Source organism: Ovis canadensis, chromosome 14, assembly GCF_042477335.2.
Source record: "Ovis canadensis isolate MfBH-ARS-UI-01 breed Bighorn chromosome 14, ARS-UI_OviCan_v2, whole genome shotgun sequence".
In the NCBI taxonomy this organism is placed as follows: Eukaryota; Metazoa; Chordata; class Mammalia; order Artiodactyla; family Bovidae; genus Ovis; species Ovis canadensis.
In genome coordinates, this window is record NC_091258.1 from 43,696,324 (window position 1) to 43,704,136 (window position 7,813).

Below are 7,813 nucleotides of genomic sequence, written 5' to 3' on the forward strand. Positions count from 1 at the left end.
ATGTGCTCTACTGTGCTGTGCTTAGTCGCTCGGTTGTGTCTGACTCTTTGCGACCCCCTGGACTATAGCCTGCCAAGCACCTCTGCCAGTGGGCTTTCTTCAGCCAAGAATACTGGAGTGGGTTGCCATACCCTTCTCTAGAGGATCTCCCCAATCCAGGCTTCAAACCCAGGTCTCCTGCTTTGCAGGCAAATTCTTTAATGTCTGAGCCAGCAGGGAAGCCCAAGAATACTGGGATGGGTAGCCTATCCCTTCTTCAGGGGATCTTCCTGACCCAGGAATTGAACTGGGGTCTCCTGCATTGCAGGTGGATTCTTTACCAACTGAACTACCAGGGAAGCCCAGAACTGTCATATGACTCAGCAACTCCACTCCTTAGGGAAAAGTAGTGTTAGTTAAAAAGATACATGCACCTCAGTGTTCACTGCAGTGCTGTTTACAATAGCCAAGACATGGAAGCAACCTACATATCCACTGACAGAAGAATGGATAAAGAAGATGTGGTACATGTACACAATGGGATATTACTCAGCCATTAAAAAGAATGAGATAATGTCATCTGCAGCCACATAGATGGACCTAGAGATTGTCCTACTGAGTGAAATCAGATTGAGAAGGAGATCTATCATATGACATGCCTGATATGTGGAACCTAAAGAGAAATGATACAAATGAACTTACTTACAAAATAGAAAGAGACTCACAGTCTTAGGGAACAAACTTATGCTTGCCAGAAGGGAGGATGGATAGTTAGGAAGTTTTTGATGGACATGTATACACTGCTGTATTTTAAATTGATAACCAACAAGGACCTACTATATAGCACAGGGAACTCTGCTCAATGTTATGTGGCAGCCTGGATGGGAGTGGAGCTTTGGGGAGAATGGATACATGATGGCTGAGTCCCTTCACTGTTCGCCTGAAACCATCACAATACTGTTAATCATATACACCCAAATAGAAAACAAAAAATTTAAATTAAAAAAAGAAATGTGCCTTCTTTATTAGAATGATTATCTGTAACTGCTGCCTCAGCTATTTCAGACTCAAGGTTCTTTTTCCAGATAGTTCTTCCATTTACCATCAAATAGCATTATGTCTGTGAGCAGAAAGAAAACACTTAACACCAAAACTCTGTTGCTTATATCAGAATAGAGATGCTAATTGCTTCAAGGTTTTATATTTTTCTGGTTGCTTTGTTTTCCTTTGTTTTGTAAGAAAAGCTATGCTTACTTTTTTCCTCTTTGAAATGTCTTTATTTGCTCATCAACTTTATTTTTCACAAATTAACAGTGGCATTTGCTACCCTCTTAATTGCTTGATTTCTTCTTGGCATAGTGAGGGCAGAATGGACTCATTGTTATGGAGACTGTTTTCTAGGGTATAAACCAGTTATTTCTCAACCACTTTTAGATCAAGGGTTTCCACAGTTGCTTTGTAAAGGACCATATCATAAATATTTCAGGCTTGAAGGCCATCTGGTCTTTGTCACAACTACTATATTCAACACTGTCATTGTCGTATTTAAGGAGTCATAGACAATATGGAAATAAATGAGCATGGCTTTGTTCCAATAAAAGTTTATTATGAACATAGGAATTTGAATTTCATATAATTAACTTATTTTTTCAACAATTTAAAAATACGAAACCCATTTTTAGCTCACTGGATCTACTAAAACAAGTAGGTTGGGCCCCAAAGCTAGTGCTTGCTGACTACTGCTTTTGGGAAATCCTTTTGTGAGACCCAAAAGGACACTTCCAAAGAGAGATACAATACATTCATTATACTGCTTTGAAAGTGAAAGTGAAGTCGCTCAGTCGTGTCTGACTCTTTGCGACCCATGGACTGTAGCCCACTAAGCTCCTCCATCCAAGGGATTCTCCAGGCAAGAATATTGGAGTGGGTTGCCATTTCCTTCTCCAGGGGATCTTCCCCACCCAGGGATCGAACCCAGGTCTCCCACATTGCAGGCAGACGCTTTAACCTCTGCACCACCAGGGAAGCCCTATACATATTGAAAAAAAAAAAAAACAGTTTTTATTGTAACAAAATTGATTGTATTAAAATCTGATTTTATGTAATGTATACAATTTGACAACTAAGCTTCCTTGGTGGCTCAATGATAAAGAATTAGCCTGCAATGCAGGAGACACAAGAGACACAGTTTCAATTCCTGGGTGGATAAGATTCCTCTGGAGAAGGAAATGGCAACACACTCCAATATTCTTCTCCGGGGAAAATTCGTGTCTGGGACAGAGGAGACTAGAGGGTTACAATCCTTGGGGTCGAAAAGAGTCTAACATGACTGAGCAACTAAAAAACAACAACAATTTGACAGCTATGCTGCTTTTGAAGGATAACATTAAAGATACATGAGTGGACATTTACTGAGCCTTTATTCTGTTGAGTATTTCATATGTTTCCTCAGTCCTCCCAGATGACTGAGGACTCCAAAGTGTCTCCAACCCACGCCCTCCTCCACCAAGTAGTATCTGTTGGTTTCACTGAAGATCTGAGCATCTGAGCATCCAGTCAAGTAAAGAGACTGCAGGAAGATTTACTTTATGCAACAGACCAGAATTAACTTTGGGATCTAGAGGTAAATGGATCATGACTTTTATTCTTTATGTATAATGAATAATAAGTTTAGACTAATGTGAATAGACACAAGAAGCTATAAACTTTATTTTCAAGTATTCCAAACAGTCAGACCTTAAAACAGTGGATCTCAACCTTAGTGAAACAGTAGTAGTACCAAGAGAGAGCATAAAATTCCTAACATCAAAGCCGGGCTGCTGCTACTGTGTGCTACGCTTCAATCATGCTCTTTGGGACTCCATAGAGTATAGCCACCAGGCTCCTCTGTCCATGGGATTCTCTAGGCAAGAATGGGTTTCATGTACTCCTCCAGGGAATCCTCCCCACCCAGGGATCGAACCCAGGCCTCCTGCATTACAGGCAGATTCTTTACCACTGAGCCACCAGGGAAGCCCACCAAAGCCATCAGTTCAGTTCAGTTCAGTTCAGTTCAGTTCAGTTCAGTTCAGTCACTCACTTGTGTCCGACTCTTGTGACCCCATGAATCTCAGCACGCCAGGCCTCCCTGTCCATCACCAACTCCTGGAGTTCACTCAGAATCGCGTCCATCGAGTCAGTGATGCCATCCAGCCATCTCATCCTCTGTCGTCCCCTTCTCCTCCTGCCCCCAATCCCTCCCAGCATCAGAGTCTTTTCCAATGAGTCAACTCTTCGCATGAGGTGGCCAAAGTACTGGAGTTTCAGCTTTAGCATCATTCCTTCCAAAGTAATCCCAGTGCTGATCTCCTTCAGAGTGGACTGGCTGGATCTCCTTGCAGTCCAAGGGACTCTCAAGAGTCTTTTCCAACACCACAGTTTAAAAGCATCAATTCTTCGGCCCTCAGCCTTCTTCACAGTCCAACTCTCACATCCATACATGACCACAGGAAAAACCATAGCCTTGACTAGACGGACCTTAGTAGGCAAAGTAATGTCTCTGCTTTTGAACATGCTATCTAGGTTGGTCATCAATTTTCTTCCAAGGAGTAAGTGTCTTTTAATTTCATAGCTGCAGTCACCATCTGGAGAGATTTTGGAGCCCCCCAAAATAAAGTCTGACACAGTTTCCACTGTTTCCCCATCTATTTCCCATGAAGTGATGGGACCGGATGCCATGATCTTCGTTTTCTGAATGTTGAGCTTTAGGCCAACATTTTCACTCTCCACTTTCACTTTCATCAAGAGGCTTTTGAGTTCCTCTTCATTTTCTGCCATAAGGGTGGTGTCATCTGCATATCTGACGTTATTGATATTTCTCCTGGCAATCTTGATTCCAGCTTGTGTTTCTTCCAGTCCAGCGTTTCTCATGATGTACTCTGCATATGAGTTAAATAAGCAGGGTGACAATATACAGCCTTGAAGTACTCCTTTTCCTCTTTGGAACCAGTCTGTTGTTCCATGTCCAGTTCTAACTGCTGCTTCCTGATCTGCATACAGATTTCTCAAGAGGCAGGTCGGGTGGTCTCGTATTCCCATCTCTCTCAGACTTTCCCACAGTTTATTGTGATCCACACAGTCAAAGGCTTTGGCATAGTCAATAAAGCAGAAATAGATGTTTTTCTGGAACTCTGTTGCTTTTTCCATGATCCAGCGGATGTTGGCAATTTGATCTCTGGTTCCTCTGCCTTTTCTAAAACCAGCTTGAACATCAGGAAGTTCATAATTCACGTATTGCTGAAGCCTGGCTGGGAGAATTTTGAGCATTACTTTGCTAGCATGTGAGATGAGTGCAATTGTGCGGTAGTTTGAGAATTCTTTGGCATTGCCTTTCTTTGGAATTGGAATGAAAACTGACCTTTTCCAGTCCTGTGGCCACTGCTGAGTTTTCCAAATTTGCTGGCATTTTGAGTGCAGCACTTTCACAGCATCATCTTTCAGGATTTGAAATAGCTCTGCTGGAATTCCATCACCTCCACTAGCTTTGTTTCTAGTGTTGCTTTCCAAGGCCCACTTGACTTCACATTCCAAGATGTCTGGCTCTAGATTAGTGATCACACCATCATGATTATCTGGGTCGTGAAGATCTCTAGTCACTCTAATCACACTAGGACCACAACCTTGTCTAACTCAGTGAAACCAAGCCATGCCCGTGGGGCAACCCAAGACAGGCGGGTCATGGTGGAGAGGGCTGACAGAATGTGGTCCACTGGAGAAGGGAATGGCAAACCAGTATTCTTGCCTTGAGAACCCATGAACAGTATGAAAAGGCAAAATGATAGGATACTGAAAGAGGAACTCCCCAGGTCAGTAGGTGCCCAATATGCTACTGGAGATCAGTGGAGAAATACTCCAGAAAGAATGAAGGGATGAAGCCAAAGCAAAACCAATACCCAGCTGTGGATGGGACTGGTGATAGAAGCAAGGTCTGATGCTGTAAAGAGCAATATTGCATAGGAACCTGGAATGTTAGGTCCATGAATCAAGGCAAATTGGAAGTGGTCAAACAAGAGATGGCAAGAGTGAATGTCAACATTCTAGGAATCAGCCAACTAAAATGGACTGGGTGAATTTAACTCAGATGACTATTATATCTACTGCTATGGGCAGGAATCTCTCAGAAGAAATGGAGTAGCCATCATGGTCAACAAAAGAGTCTGAAATGCAGTACTTGGATCCAATCTCAAAAACGACAGAATGATCTCTGTTCGTTTCCAAGGCAAACCATTCAATATCACAGTTATCCAAGACTATACCCCAACCAGTAACACTGAAGAAGCTGAAGTTGAACGGTTTTATGAAGACCTACAAGACCTTTTAGAACTAACACCCCAAAAATATGTCCTTTTCATTATAGGGGACTGGAATACAAAAGTAGGAAGTCAAGAAACACCTGGAGTAACAGGCAAATTTGGCCTTGGAATGTGGAAAGAAGCAGGGCAAAGACTAATAGAGTTTTGCCAAGAAAATGCACTGGTCATAGCAAACACCCTCTTCCAACAACACAAGAGAAGACTCTACACATGGACATTACCAGATGGTCAACACCGAAATCAGATTGATTATATTCTTTGCAGCCAAAGATGGAGAAGCTCTATACAGCCAACAAAAACAAGACCAGGAGCTGACTGTGGCTCAGATCATGAACTCCTTATTGCCAAATTCAGACTCAAATTGAAGAAAGTAGGGAAAACCACTAGACCATTCAGGTATGACCCAAATCAAATCCCTTATGATTATACAATGGAAATGAGAAACAGATTTAAGGGCCTAGATCTGATAGATAGAGTGCCTGATGAACTATGGAATGAGCTTCGTGACATTGTACAGGAGACAGGGATCAAGATCATCCTCATGGAAAAGAAATGCAAAAAAGCAAAATGGCTGTCTGGGGAGGCCTTACAAATAGCTGTGAAAACAAGAGAAGCAAAAAGCAAAGAAGAAAAGGAAAGATATAACCATCTGAATGCAGAGTTCCAGAGAATAGCAAGAAGAGATAAGAAAGCCTTCTTCAGCGATCAATGCAAAGAAATAGGAAAAGAACAGAATGGGAAAGACTAGAGATCTCTTCAAGAAAATTCAAGATACCAAAGGAACATTTCATGCAAAGATGGGCTCGATAAAGGACAGAAATGATATGGACCTAACAGAAGCAGAAGATATTAAGAAGAGATGGAAAGAATACACAGAAGAACCAAAGCCATAGCCCAAAACAATTAAATAAAAATCTTTGGGGGTGAGATTCAGGTATGAGTAGCTTAATAAACTCCCTAGGATACTCAAATGTAAGGCTGGAAACTGCTGTTCTAAAATGAAGGAGTATGTTCAAAAGTACAAAATTGTAGCTATAAAATGTATATGATAGTAGGTAGTCAAAGCAGGTTGTGTGTGTGTTTATGCATATTTATGTATAAATAGAGAGTCAAAAATCCAAGACTGTCTGTGTTTTCTAATCAAAATAATTTCACCTGGTATTCTAATTCTTTATTTTAAAAATATGCTTGCAAGTTTTCCCTAGTGCTACTAACCATCTCCTAAAGGAAATCTTGGCAAACATAGTTCGGCATCTAGAAAATCAGGGAAAAGAAAAGGAATTCTCAATTGAAAAATATATTTTTATAAATGTTTCTCTCTCTTTTGTTCTACCTACCTATCTAACAAGACAGGAGGGAAAAGGAGCCTGCTTCTTGATTTGTGAATAATCCCATATTATCATATTTTGAGCCAGGAAGTGTGTGTTACAAATAGATCTGTAGGAAGAAATTGTGCTTTTATCCATTGCTACGATGTTTGGTCAGCTCTGTGTTGGAGAAGGTATGTTATTGGCTTGTAAGAAGGATGGATTCAAGGTGGGTGAGGTTGAAAGCAAAGCAGCAGTTAGGAGGTAATTACATCTGTTATATGGGAGCAGGCCGGGGAAAAATCAGGAGGCTCCAGTAGGAATGAAATCCTTTCAGTGAGCCTTGATAACTTACTGAGTGTGCAAGATAAGCTGGAAATTTCTAGGCCCCTTGAAAATATTCAAGCTTGAATTTTTGACACCTATAGTTCCATTCTGTGATGTATATAATAATGGCTTCTCCAGGCTGTGATTTTGCTGACAATTGTTAAATGTCTAAACACTGACAAACTAAGGGGAAGTGTTTCCTTAATAATTCAGTGATCAAATTAAATAACCTGGTCCCCCACCAAGTTATTTTAGTAGACTTTAAGATGATTCATTTACTATCCTGCAGGTTGCAAGGAAATTCACACAAATATTAAGAATTAGTCTTTATTGTGCTCTGAAAATGCCTTTTAAATATTAAATACCCTTTATATTTAAGACTCAATCTTGGACAACAGGTGCACATTAATTAATCTTTGTGCTAATTTTTGTTTTGGTAAGAAACTTTTAAAATGTTTTTCAATATATGATTGGAAAAACAATGCAGGCTCATTTTCTGGAATTTTGAAAAAAACACAAATTCACCAGCAAAATAATAATAAATTTGAAGATAGGAATTGCCAATAATTCTCTCTTTTTTCTTCTATACTTTTTTATGTGTATATGTATACACCCATTAAATGTAAAGTCAATTGTCTCCTCTTAATAGTTGATTCTAATAGTTATGTCTTAAATTTTTATCTTATGATGTGTTCCAGTGGTTAAAATTTCCAGGACAATATCAGACGATGATTGGGCCCTACTGTCAGTTTTCATTTTGAGAAATTTCAGTCTCTCATTTTCAATATTTTCCGTTATCTAGATGGATTTCAGGATATGTTTTGGATAATTACTCTTCCATAAAGTATC

At 40.2% G+C, this 7,813-nt stretch overlaps 1 non-coding gene across 1 annotated transcript; it reads right to left on the bottom strand.

The window, feature by feature from the left end:
- Positions 1-2,920: 2,920 nt before the first annotated feature.
- Positions 2,921-2,991, bottom strand: TRNAY-GUA (transfer RNA tyrosine (anticodon GUA)). The gene has a single exon. It is a non-coding gene; the product is annotated as a tRNA-Tyr (tRNA).
- Between the last annotated feature and the right edge of the window lie 4,822 nt (positions 2,992-7,813).